Below are 14,551 nucleotides of genomic sequence, written 5' to 3'. Positions count from 1 at the left end.
TGGCCATTCTGCCAGTGCCATAGTATATTAAACAGATACAATTACCTCATTTCTGCATTTAATTGTATAGATTTTTTCCTTGGTCATATTCCATTTCCTGTTTGCATTGTCTTAAAAAAGTGATTTTTCAAACTCTACTACTCTTTACATATTGGAACATCTTTTCAATAGGATTTGATGCAAAGTACATCAGTTTGCATCTCTATTCATTCTGGGTAAGTTATGCTCTTGTTAGCCAATTAGTTTCTAAGATGTGCTTTTCCTACCATCTGTTCCAGTAACTTTAGGGGGAGTAGGGATTAATGGTTCATGATAAACATGTAGTAATATCTCTTTAAGATATTCTGTCACTTTGATGGGCTCACTGTTACTGACATAATCATCTAGCTATTGAAATTTAAGTTTAAAATCTAAGTGATAGTGGCAGAAATATTTTGGGTTTTAATTGAATTGCAGACATCATTCAAAATCATCTTGCTATTTATTTTAATTTTCTTTGATTCCAGTTGTAGAATCTAATAGACTAAACTTGGGACTATTTTCTTAGAAAGGTGGGTAGTACTAATGCATTTGTAGGTCATGCATCATTTTCAGAATGTCTGAGTAACTTCTGTAAGCGTGTAGCACTTTATGTGGAAGAAATCAGAACACACTGTATGTGTTGTTTACACTGCAGTCTTCAAGTATCTCAGCAACCTAAACTAATAAAAATGTTGGGTAGGTTTATAACCATTATGAATGTAGAATACTTTTTGTTAAAAATCAATAGTATCTAGTTTAAAAAAAAGACTAAATCAAATAAGGTTTTAAATTTATGGTATTAATAACAACAATTTAAAGCTAGGAAAATGAATGTTAAAATAGCGTTAACATTCTTTCTTTGTTTTTAGTCTATTTTAAAACTTCATTGACAAACAAAAAGCCCAACAAATAAGATAGGTGGAAAAAAATAATAAAATAAGATATAAAATTACTGAAAATACACATTTTCTTTTCTATGACTTAGGTAAGTAATGTGCATACTTCGTATTTGGAAAAATAGTTAGGAATGGCGATCCTAGGTTGTAACTCGGGTCACTGGTCTCCCCATAGCTCTCATTGGCAAAGCACCTCTCCTACAGTAAGGACTCCAGGTCTGTGGCTGGGACTCCAGCCCTAAAGAATATCATTGTAGCTTTTCATCAAAATGCAGACTCTTCAGAAAATCATCGTGATGAATCGTGTACCTGCTCTTCCTCAAACTATTTTAGAATCCTACAAATGCACACTGAAAAACTCATCACTCTGCCTTAAAACCAACAAGCAAACAAGTCACAATAACGACAACAACGAAAATTTCTAGGGTCAAAATATCAAGAACAGAGCAACTGATGACAAGTCCGAGTGTTTCTATGTCGTTTCATACCAAGTGCCTACTCAGTGCCAAGCCCTGTCTTGGGGGTCTGAGTGTCACGGTAACATAGCAGACATGTCTTCTCCCATCCCCACTGTACTCATCAGACAGAGTGGAGATACATATTCCTGGCAGAGAGAGGGGGACAGCATATTTAAAGATTTAAATGAGATAATCACGGGGCCATCAGAGACTGAAATTGTACTTACTGGCCTGTAGATGGTCAAGGATACAAGTTTATGAGGCAAGGTTGGAGAAGGGAGAAGGGACCAGACCATGATGGCACTCGTAAGTCAGGTTTAGGAGTACAGTCTTTCTCTTAAAAGGAAATGGAAGCCATTGAAAAGTCACAAACAGAGAAGTGCTATAATCAGGTAGATGTCTCCCATATTAGGCAACTGGGTGGACATCAGTACTATTCACTGATAAAGGGATCACTGGAGAGGACGTAGGTTTGGGAGATGATGAGTTTAGATGTCCAAGTATGAATATGGGATGTGTCTGGAAGACAATCATACATGTGAACTAGGCAGTTGAACACATATCTTTAGTACGCAAGAGATCGGTGTGATTTGAGACAGCTTTGTAGCATTATAGAAATAAAAAGTAGTAAAAAATGCTATCAAAAGGTCACTTACATGCAAATAAAAAATAGCATCAGTGAATTTAAGATAAACAAGCAAAATGATTTAAGATTTCAGATTCAGGAAAATTATGGGTGCAGACAACTCATAACAATCACATAAGGAAAAAAAAGGAGATGGTGAAATTTCTATTTCAAGAAATTTATCTGTCATGGAAAAGAGAAGTAGCTGTATGATGATTGGATTAATGGATGGTTTCTTTAAGAGAAAAAAATTAATGTTTGAATACTGGAAAACGGCCAGGAGCAAAGTGATCTCTATTTTTCTGTTTTTCTTTCTCTTTGCTTTTTGGTCTAAACGAGGATACCTGTATGGAATGAGCAGATTTTGTGTACATATGTGTTAGAAAAAAAGTTGAGATTTTGTTCTGATTCTACTTTGATAGTTGAGGGGGGAGGGGGAGAGCATGAGCGAGATATCGCCTGATCAGATGCAAAAATATTTTCCAAAGAAAAATGAAGCAGAATCCTAATTTCAGGACACCTTGGGAGGAAGTAAAGAACTGTACCTTGAGAGTCTTTTTTTATTTTTATTTTTACTTTTTAGGCAAGGCAACCCTTGGTCGACCTCACAGATTTCAAGGGCCTTGTCAGCTTACAATCCCTTATTTTTTCTTATTTTTTTTTTTATGCTTACAGCACCTGGTCTTCCTAGGTGGTCTCCCATCTAAGTACTAACCAGGCCCGACCCTGCTTAGCTTCCAAGATCAGACGGGATCGGGCTTGTTCAGGGTAGCATGGCCATAGACTTGAGATTCTTAATGGCAGGACAACCTGGCCTCTGGCAACTTTTTGTTTCTGACTTTCTAGAATACGCCTTTATGTACTGTTTATACTGTCCCTGATCACTCTGTTTCTGCTAGGGCAGTGCAGTCAACCCATCCCTACTACTAAGGCCTTGTAAGTTCTGCCTCTGTTTCTTCAGGAAGCAAAGCCCATTGATCCCCGAAATGGTTCTTCTGTCTTGGCCGTGGGAGCACAAAGAGAGAAAATAGTAGGAAAAGGATCAGGGAAGAATGGCCTACGGTATTCTAGGTCAGAAATTGAAATTTGTAAGTCTCATGATGTGGCTATATACCACCCCACCCCGAAAAACAAACAAACAAACAAACAAACAAAAAAACCTAGATAGGGAAATATAAAAATTTTAGGTTTGAAGCAAATTAATATAAGGAATGAGTGTCTTTTTTTCAAGAAGGATCAAAAAGGCTCTTCATTTTCTTCACAGGGAAATTTATTGGGTTTCTAACTTATTTAAATACGAAGTGTTGGCATAAATAGTTAAACACATGTAACCAGTTTGGTTCAAAGCATCGGGACTTTTATAACAGCACCAAAGAGCCTCAGTCTATAACCTATTAAAAATGCTTTGGAAGTGTAAATTAAAGATGACAACATGGAATAGTCCTATTAAAACTCCTTTTAATTATAAAACTGTGTAAGACTATGCAAAATATAAGAACTTTATGAAAAATATTAAAATTTTTCTAAGGAATAGAACTTTGAGTTTATATCCTAATAAGGGTTGACAAACTTTTTATTTAAAGAAGCAGATAGCAAATGTCACCATCGGGGCCGATCAGAGTTCAGTGTCACCCCAACATGGGGGCGGAGTGATGAGGGATTGGGAGGGGGAGGGATAACTACAGCACAGGAGTGTAGTTAGCATTTTCCCTTGGTTCTTCCTCAAATGATGCAATGAAGAATCACAGGTCATTGAGATTTAGAAGAGATTTATTAAAAGTATATTTTAGACAAAGGATGCCCCAAGGAAGCATATAAAGACAAAGCGTGCCCCAAAATGGTACGTGGTCCCGGCGCTGTAACCAACACAAAAAGGCCACAGTTCCAACTAACCTTCAAGTGAATATCTTTAAAAGCAGCTCAAGTATGTAAAGATCAAGTTATCACACTTTAATTCTTGTTCCTCAAGTGAAAAGAATAATAGCAAGTTGAAACTGAAGAAGTTAGACGGAAGAAATGATGCAGTCAGCACAGAAATGCAGTATGAATTTGTATAGGCAAATCTGAAACATGCTATGGCACGACTTAATTACATTTTAGTTTAATGTATTTGTCACCAACCATATTTTGAATATCTACTTTGAATCTGGCACTGTAGTACAGGCTGTAGCTATAGTGATAAATATTTCATCCTTGTCTTGGAAAAGCTTTCAGCCAAGAAAGGGAGAAAACTTCAGAGAAGACTGTGATATTCGCTGCAACAGCGTAAGCACAGGAAGTAACAAGAGTTCAGGGGAAAAAAAGATGAAGAAAAAAACCCACCTTATTCTCCCAGGAAGAATTTCCTAAAAGACGGAAGACCCTAGCCCCTCACTGATTAGACAGGACATGCCTCCTTTATTACCATGGGAGAGGAAAATGGGGCAAAAACGTCCAGGCCTGCTACTTCTGCAAAAATCTCTCGATAGAAATGGGAAAGCAAGAAATTAGTTGTTTTTTAACATCCGTGTCCTGGGATGATCAAATTAGAGTACACTTAGGTCTTCTGTCTTCTGGGAGTAGGACAATCACTTTTTATGTGAAAAAAAAAATAGTAAGGGGCGAGGGGTGGCCTTCAAGTTACCAGGAGGAACACTGGCCGGAAGCCAAAGCTGACACTGAATTGAGGGCAATGGAATAGAGCCAGAGCCTCAGTAAATACTGCTGCCTGCGTACTGTTTACCAGTTCAATTCTGTCAGTGCATTCACCTTCATTTATTTACTTATTATCTTTTAAACCAGGGTGTACACCATTGTTTTCTTAACCGATATTCAAAGCGATAGAAACAAATGTCCTGAAAGATCCTTAACAATTTTTATGTCAAAATGTGCCAGGTATATTTGTTTCTGATACGTATTTATATTATATATATTTAATAAGCCATGGATATATGATTGCATGCTAGTATTCTCAGGAAGCATACACAGTGAGACCTACTAACTGATTTCAGTTTTTATATCATTGTGTTCTCTTCGCATTGAAATATTGCTTGTATTGGTCACTGGCTGAGGCAATCTGCCTAACTAGGTGGGCCAGAACCTAATCTGGTGTGACAAATGAAAGAGACACACAATGGGCTATGTAATTCTAGGGTGAAACCATTATAAATTTTAAGCAATTGATGTTCTCAGAACAATATTATACACAGAGCTAGTGATTACAATTACTGTGGGGAATCGCTGGATGTTTCTCTAATATTCTAGCGAGTTTTAAAATTAATGGAAACTTTTGGTAACTGGTATTTTACTCACATATGATGATCTGAGTTTAGCTTCTTTGATGCAAAATGGTCTTAACCATAAAGCTATTTTATTTTATTGTGGAAAGTTTTCCATCTTTAAAAATAACATGACTGTTTTCCTCTAAGTATAAAAACCTTTACCTTTAGATCACGTCCAAGTCACTTACCTGAAATGTCTGCCAGCTCGGGGCACTCGTTTTGTTGACCTCAGCTTCTGTTGTCTCTACTTAACCTCATGAAACTTCCCCAAACCACCAATATTATTCTTTCAATTGCTATTGCTCATACACTTTTATACTCACTCTAATTTACCAGAAAAATGAACCTTTTGAGATTTGTGGGAAACTGAAATAATTATATAGCTGAAAGTTGAGAGAAACTCTGAGCTATATACAGAGTTATTTACTAATCACTTCCTGGCTTGCATCTTAGGGATCTGATGAAATTTAGCCCAGACTTTGAAATATCACTCTTAGCAAGAGATTATGCTATACTGCTATTTATTTCTGGTCTTGCATTCATTCCTCCAGTATATCACATGTGTCCTACCTAAAGCTTCTTAGAAAATTGGCTCGTTCTCCATTTCACCTATTTTAGTAGGTTCTGTGTGATTTGGCAGTTGAAAAGACACAAACATGACAGTTCTTACAATTAAACTCTACTCTTCAGCATAAATGGATTTGCAGAAAACAACTTTATACCCACAACATTTAAAACATTTAAGAAGCATTAATTCTTTCTTATGTCTCCAAATATAAAATAATATCACAGCAGGGCATAATAAGTTTCCATGGCTATGTAGGATTCTTAATGTAGCAGTGATCAGATAATATGAAACACCCTAACAGAGTGAGAATTCTAATAATAATAATGAGGCATATTAACACACTTTCAGTTTTTTTCCAGGCACTGTGTTAAGTGCCTGGAAAACATACATTACATTCTAATCTTTTCAACAAACTCTGCACACTTGAGATCATTATCCACTTTTTAAGCATGAGGAGTTTGAGACTCATGTAAGTCATTTGCTAAAGGCCACATACTGGGTAAGAGAAAGGACCACTACTCAAATCAAGTTTTGTTTCTCTTTAAAATGTGTGCCTTTTAGATTATAGCACCAAGTTCAGCTTTAAAATATCAATCCCAATTAAAAATTTTCTGTCATAAATTATATAATGAGTAAAAATAGATATATCATGGAAAATCGTCTTGGTTTAAAAAGGAATGGAGGGTATATCAGGACCCCGAAGAAGGTATAATATACTTACAGAATATATAGATATTCTGTAAGTATATTATACCCTTAACAACAGAAGTCTTAGTTCAGGGTTGACAGGCAGACATTACCCACCAATTAACCCCTAATTTTTTCTCTAGGCAATAAACTAGAACCACAGTATTTGTCACACGTAAGATAGTTTCTTTTGTTTTCTTTTCTGATTTTTAAAACAAAACATTTTAGCCATTAAAAAGCTTTTTCTATTGTACAGTGATTGTCAATATTATAATAATATTGGCTGTACATAATAAAAAAAATCCAAATGGCTCAAGATTATCTGTAGAGATTCATTTGAATATGTGTAACTGGTAGATATATTCTGGACAGAATTTAGTTGGTGTGGGTATCAAAGGGCTTCAAAATAAAATTAGCTTACCATTCTTATACAGTGGAGCTTAATCAGCCTTACAAGTTAAAGAAGACTTTTGTCACAAAGGTTTTTTTGACAAAGCCAAATTAAAGTCCAAGTAGGTCTTGACACAGGGAAAGAATGCTCAGTCTCTAGTAGGTCTAGTGATAATTAACATCTGACATAGAAAACCATTGGGAATGACTTGGAATGTCTTAATTGATCAACCTTAGTTACCTGTAGGCTTTTCTATCGAGGGGATGATTTAAATCTCTTCTTGTCTCAGCATGTCTCAGATTTCTGAGGCCACCTTTACCATTTGAGGCCCTAAGGAAAAAATGAATTGTAATTCAGCTTTCATCTTACTTCTTGGAGAACCTAAGTGTTTCTATAATATTAAATGGAAAGCTGATTAAGAAGGAAGGAATCAATCACAAAATAAAGGAGAATAAGTACAAATAGATCTTATTGTGCACTAATACACATGACCTACTTTCATGTAAAATGTATCAGGTGGATATATAATTTAATTTAAAAGAGTGATAAAGGAGTTGGTCACAAAATCACTGGAGAGGCAAGTAGAGATACACAGAATCGGTATAAAGCCCTATATTTGCTGCAGCCTATCAATATTTGTTACTCCTGCAGTAAAATGAGACATAAAATTACGGAATGTTAACTGTATCACTTCCATATTTTTATTGTTGCCTACTTTGGATGAAACCCATGGGAGGGTGGTTATGAAAAATAATGATATCCATTAAGAGTGCAGATCTAATTGAAGGCATTATCAAGTGTGGTAACACTTGCAGCTGGACCACCATGGAAATAGAAATAAATATGCAGATGGTCGAAACTAGTCTGCCCATCAATGGACCATTAAGGCACATTATCCCAGCTGTCAGAATCTTTTCTATTTATATTGAGTATTCATCTTTGCTAAGTGGTAGGCAAATTAATCTGTTTAATTTTAAGACTCTATTTTTATAAATTTAGAAAGGTGAAAGTTTGTTCTCTGGAAAGTTCTTGTATTGATTTGTTTGGTCTCTCTTTTATTACATATCATACTATCCTAATTTTAGACTATTATTATGTCGTGTTATAATATATTAGTATTTGAATGAACACAGTAATAGTTGCTTTATGTTAACATGTATGTACATGTAGATTTTTTTTTACAAACTTATTCCGCATAAACACTAAATCATTATTATGAAGAATAGAGTTCTTCATTTGGTTTTGAGCTGTGTAGTTATAGATAATATGGTTCAGAATAAAAAATTAAAAATCTCTTTGGATGGAGAGAAAAATGGGCAGCAACACATTTTCTTTCTTTCGCTTTGTCACTTTCACTACACACACATGTGCGTGCGCACGCACACACACATACACACACTTTAAGAGGAGTTTCAGTATTTCCATTATGCAGAGATAGAAATGCCGGAATGAGTTGAAAGTGGAGTCCTGCTGTCATTGAGAGCACTTGAATCTCTAATTCTGAATGAGTTATCTGAGGATTGCCAGTAAACATAAAGGAAAATTCTTGTCAATCTGTTACTTAATTAGATGCATTTCATTCTATTTGTAATCTCTGGAGAAAAGCCCTCTCAAACAGTGGACCCATAACATTTATAATTAAGATAGTGCACTTCAAGCTTTGCTTTCGTTTACACTGGGCAGAACTATTATTTTAAGAATCACATGAATACATGCCATTAATACAAAACATATGCATTAAAGTCTGTAAGATGAATATGTAAGAGTTTGGTTTTTGGAAAAGTTTTCTCTTAAATTCCTCTCAATCCTTAGTAATTGGTTTCATTTCTGTGTAGGAAGAAATTATTCTTTGTGACATTCCACCAAAATGTTATTTCGATGATAGTAAGAATCAAATTTGTGATCTAAAATGTGAGAATGTTTCTGAGTTACCCCAAACCCAGATTCATCTTCAAATAATCAAATGGCTATGAAACAGGAAAATGAATAGCATGGTAAACCAGAAAAAAAAAAAGTTGTATATACAAGCCAAAAACATAAGGACATTTCTGCCAGCAAAGTAGAGGTAAAAGCGGGAAAAATGTGGCGTGGGACCTGCCTGCCACAAATCACTTGTGAATTGATAATTGAACTTGTGATTTGAAGGGGTAAGGACTCGATTGTGTCAGGGACAATCAGTGGCCTTTCCAGCAGTGTTCGTTTGAGCTTAACACCTGGCATGTGGGCCAGGCAAAGCGGCCATGAGCTGACCCTGCTGCTTTTCAGGTAGTGCATTCACGCCAGGTGATGAACAGTTGGCTTCAACTAGAGTCCAGCTGCTTCCACACAAACAAGAAAAACCACCCATCCCCTTCTTCCCATCTTTTCTTACTATCTTGCCTGTTATCAAATCTCTCCAACAACCAAATGGGCTGCAAGAACTCTAGTGTCCTCTTTCTTTATGGCTGAGTAATATCCCATTGTGTTTATATACCACCACCTCTTTATCCATTCATCCATTGACGGACACCAAGGATGCCTCCATATCTTAGGGGCTGTAAACACTGCTGCAAGAAACATATGGGTTCACATGTCCCTTCAAAGTAGTGTCTTGGGTTTCTTCAGATAAATACCCAGAAATGGGATAACTGGGTCCTTTGTCTCTGTTATAAACTTTGTTTTAAAGTCTGTTTTGTCTGGTATAAGTATTGCTATCCCAGCTTTTTCTTTATTTCCGTTTTCATGAAACATCTATTTTCATCCCTTTCTGTGTGTATCATTTGATCTGAAGTAGAAATATTTCTTTTTTAATGTAAGCATTCACTGTATACTAAGTTAACTTGATAATGGTGATGATGATAACTGACAATAACAATCATTAATTTCCAAAGTGCTTTACATCTATAAACTCATTTAATGTTCACAAGTTATTAACCCGATTAAACCTTTTTAAAGGAGTACCATTATTATCAGCAATTATCAGCATTTCGCAGAGGCAGAAATTGAAATGCAGGATGAAAGATAAAGCTCAGATTCAAACCCACAGAGCTTCTCCCTGAACCTTTCACTCCAGTCACCTCTAACAGATTTTGTTGATGAAAAGAAATCCACATCTTATTAAAGTAACTGCACTTCAAGAGTAAAACAAACAAAAGCTACATTTACTCATGCAGAAATATAAAAATCAAAACACTACGAAACAACATCTCGGTGCCTAATAAGATAGGTCTGAGAGTTGTCAAAGACAGAAATAGGTGCCAAAAACAGTGAATCCATTTCTAAAGGGTTTTGAGTAGAACAGATTGTGATTCATATTATTATATCTGGTCATAGGAAATCTCAAATTTATTTCTTTCAAATAAAGAGTAATTCAAAGACATTTGAATCCAATAGTGAGATAAATCAAACTAAGTTATTTGGTAATATGGAATCTTTTTTTTTTAAAGAACCATTAGTTAGTAGAAAAAATATAAAAACTATTAATAGATTCATAAATTGTAATGTATATATCAATAATGTGGGACACAGATGTTACGTCTTAATGTAATCATTTAATTTGATTTAATCATTTGTTCAATAATATTTACTGGGAGACAACTATGCGCTAGGTCCTAGAGATTTAACAATAAAACAGATATGTCCTTGCTTTTATGTAACTTACAGTGTGGAGAGTGGAGGCACAATTAAAAAATCAGGTTGTGACGAATGCTGTGAAGTAAAATAAAGCAGAATAAAGGATGGAGTGGGGACAACAAGGAAAGGCCTTTGTGTTAAGGGGACCCTTGGATGGTAGGAAGGGAGGGAGTGAGTCTTGAAGCTGTCTGGAGGACATCACCCCAGGGAGCGAGGGTACACGTACAAAAGACCTAGGATGGAAGAGTGTTTACGAGGAAGTGTGTGAAGGAAGTGAGTTAGGTTATAAGGTCGGAGAAGAACCACGTACTCAGGTGGGTCAAATTCCGCCTACTGCTTTCTTTTTGTGACAGAAGCTTTATTGGACCACAGACACACCCATTCAGTTACTTATATTGTCTATGGCTGCTTTCACATCGCAAGACCAGAGTCGAGTACTTGCATATTGTGCTTATTGCACGGAAAGCTGAAAATACTCACTTTACCGACTGTTTACAGAAAAGTTTGCTGGAACCTGGTTTACATGTTGTTAAGTTTTAGATTTTTATTTATTCATTCATTCATTCATTCATTTATTTATTTAAATTAGTTTCCAGTATACAGTACATTGGTTAGACATCTACATAGTTCATAAAACGATCCCCCTAATTGCTCCCTCCCTCCTCCAACCCTCTACTTAGCCATCATCTTAATGCTAACTGTATTCCCTGTGCCGTGCTCCCCATCCCCATGACCATCTATCAACTACTAATTTATACTTCTTTAACCCTTCATCCCATTCTCTCAGACCCCCAGACTCCCTCCCCTCTGTCTGTCACCAAATTGTCCACTATATTTGTGAGTCTGTTTTTGTTTAGTTTATTCTTTTTGTTCCTTAGATTCCACATATAAGTGAAATTATATGGTATTTATCTTCCTCTGTCTGACTTATTTCACTCAGCATAATAATCTCTAGGTCCATCGATGTCATTGCAAATGGTAGGATTTCATTTTTCTGGTGGCTGAGTAATATTCCATTGTATATATGAACCATAATTTCTTTATCCAGTCATCTGTTGATGGGCATTTACATTGCTTCCATATCTTGGCTATTGTAAATTGACCTGCCATGAATATTGGGGTGCATAGATCTTTACAAATTATTGTTTTGGTTTTCTTTGGATAAGTTTTGGATTTTAATATTAGTGAGAAGCCGTGGAAGGTTTCGGAGCAGAAAAATGATATTATATGACTTAATAGTTAAGTAACATGGATGCCATTTAGCAAATGGACTTTATAGGGGCGTGGGGAGAAGAAAGGAGTACTTGGTAAATTGTTTTCATAATCTGGGCCCAAATTATTCGTGATATTGACTTGGGAGATAGAGGTTGAGTATGCGAGAAGTGTTTGGAGCCTTGTATATATTTTGAAGAAAGTTTTGAAAGAATTTGATAACTGATTAGTTATGCGGTGAGAGAGAGAGGAAACACAAGATTGCCCCCTGAGTAACTGGTAGCATGTAGGATTTGTTTACTTACAGGGGAAATGGAAGAATTAGATTGCAAAATAAGAGGTTCAGAATCATCTCTATGTGAGACTGGGGATTAGTAAGAATAGAGGTAACAAATAGTGTTTAATTCTTGACACTGACAGGTAGAGAAATAGGTTAGTTATATTTTTTTAAACTTACATATCACTACAGTGCCAAAGTATAGAGTAAATAATCTTTGAGTCCATTATTACATAAATCATTACTAAATAAATAATTTAGAATAATTTTTTTTTTCTCCAGAAGAATCACAATTAATTTATATTAAAGTCCTGTCTGGGAGATGGAGTTTTAATCCCACCCACAGCCCCTTGAATGTGATCTATACTTAGAGACTTGCTTCCAAAGAATGTGGTAGGGAGTGGTAAAATATGTGACATTTTTACAGTGGAAGAACCAGACAAACACTACCTTAAGTGATCAGGATGAACTTTATCAGTGAGAAGTCATGTGGACAGTATGTGTGGTGATATGACTTGATAAGAAAGGACTTCATCTGTGTGGTGGTCTTCCCCCAACTCATGTCTCTGCTAAGACCATGAGGACAATATCAGACAAACTTGAACGGAGGAACATTTTACAAAATACCTGATCAATATTCAAAAGTGTCACGGTCATGATAAACAAGAAAAGTCTCAGAAACTGTCATAAACCAGAGGCAACTAAAGAGACATGGCAGCTAAGTGCAACGTGGTATCCTGGATGGGATCTTGAAGCAGAAGCAGGACGTTAGTGGAAAAACTAATGAAATATGAATAAAATATGCAATGGAGTTAATAGTAATGCACCGGTGTGGTTTCTTGGTTGTGAAAAATGTAACTTGGTAATGTAAGATGCTAACAGTAGAGGAGGTATATCGGAACTTTCTGTACTATCTTTCAACTCTTTTAATCTAAAATTATTCCAAAATAGAAAGGTTATTTAAAAGGCATGAGCTAAAAAAAAAATGACTGCTAGTGAACATATCTTAGACTATTTCCAAATTCCTAGCAGGAAAAAACAATTAAATGACTATTTACAGTGAAGGAGACAAAATACAAAGTACTAAAAACAAAATGAATAAACAATTTGGTGGATAAATCTTCATAACTTAAATATGATTAAAATTAATATATTCTTTACAAGGAGTAGAACTTGCAAGGAAAATAATTTTGTAATGGGAAATTACTATGTTATGGTATATCGACGTATAAAAGGCTGAAAAAAATTATTTCTCTGGATTGTGAAATCACATCTGATTAAATGAATATTTTCTTGGTAAACTAAAGGTATAACATCAGCATAAATCTAGAGTAAAATAATTTTCTTAAATATTATAATAAGCATTCCTTTTAAAATTGTGTAATTTACCATATCATTATCATGGAGGATTCTAGGCAATGTGATGTGAAAAATTAAAATGTTAAAAAGCACTTAATTAAAACTTAATAATTTAAAAATTAATATCTGTCTTTTCAAAAAGAAAGATTATTCTTAGAAAAAAATTTAAAGAGAAAATTTATAAAGGATATCTGAGATATAATTGACCTTAAGCTCAATAATAATTGTGTTAAAAGCAAAACTAATTTAAATTAATATTATGAGCTGAGAAGTTTTTAATGTATTTTCAGTATAGTTCTTTCATAATTGATAAAAATAAAGATTAGAAGTTTAAAAAGGCAGCTTGCTGAATTTTTGCTTAATAATTTTAACAATAAAATACTTTTACTTTCTGCCAAGGTGTTTGCTGGATAAGTGAATTAATATTCTTTTACTTAATTTTCTTATACATCATTTTAGAAAATGTGGACAAGCGAATTCATAGGAAGTATTTAATTTCATATTAACTGAAATATATGTATCTAATCACATGTAGCAGCCAGACATGAATAAATCACCTAAGAAAAAAGGAAAATTACTACATAAAAATTTCATTATGTGAGAATTTTATTAGAACTACACCCAGAACCTACAAATAACATTTCCTTCACTCAAAAGTCCTCCCTCCCTTCTTCCCTCCCTTCATCCTTTTCTTTCTTCCATCTTCTCTCTCTCTCTCTCACTCACTCATATGGTAGATGCTATGATTATATATAGTAAAACAAAATATCTTCAAAAAGGTCACAATCCAACTATAAACAAATACTTCATTTTATAATGAGTCAAATTACAATGGAAATGTCTACAAACTACTACAGAAAAAACAGATAATGGATATTGGGAAATAAGTGACAGGCAGACAAGGAGGGTGTTGAGGAGAATGTACCCATAAAGAGGAACTTACCTGAGAAATTTACCAGAGACATGACATTGCAGAATGTATTTAGCATCCTGTGTGTGGTCTGCTGTGGTATGGAGGATGGGGAAGCAATGGAGTGCTGGGAAAGAGGGAGTAAATAAGTGGAAAATATTGTTTTACTTTGCTTTTATTAACAATAAAGACCCATTGAAAAATTTGTGTTTTAGATTCAATGTGAAGAATAATTGCAAAGAAAAACTAGAAATAATGACAAGTTAGAAGGCAAG

At 35.0% G+C, this 14,551-nt stretch overlaps 1 pseudogene; it reads right to left on the bottom strand.

Annotated features, from left to right (window-relative positions):
• Nucleotides 1–2,666: 2,666 nt before the first annotated feature.
• Nucleotides 2,667–2,785, bottom strand: LOC120616291 (uncharacterized; annotated as a pseudogene).
• Nucleotides 2,786–14,551: the final 11,766 nt, after the last annotated feature.

This window comes from Pteropus medius, unplaced genomic scaffold (genome assembly GCF_902729225.1).
Source record: "Pteropus medius unplaced genomic scaffold, Ma_sr-lr_union100, whole genome shotgun sequence".
NCBI lineage: Eukaryota > Metazoa > Chordata > Mammalia > Chiroptera > Pteropodidae > Pteropus > Pteropus medius.
Note: the sequence above shows the minus strand (reverse complement) of the source record. Positions and strands in the feature narration are given on the sequence as shown.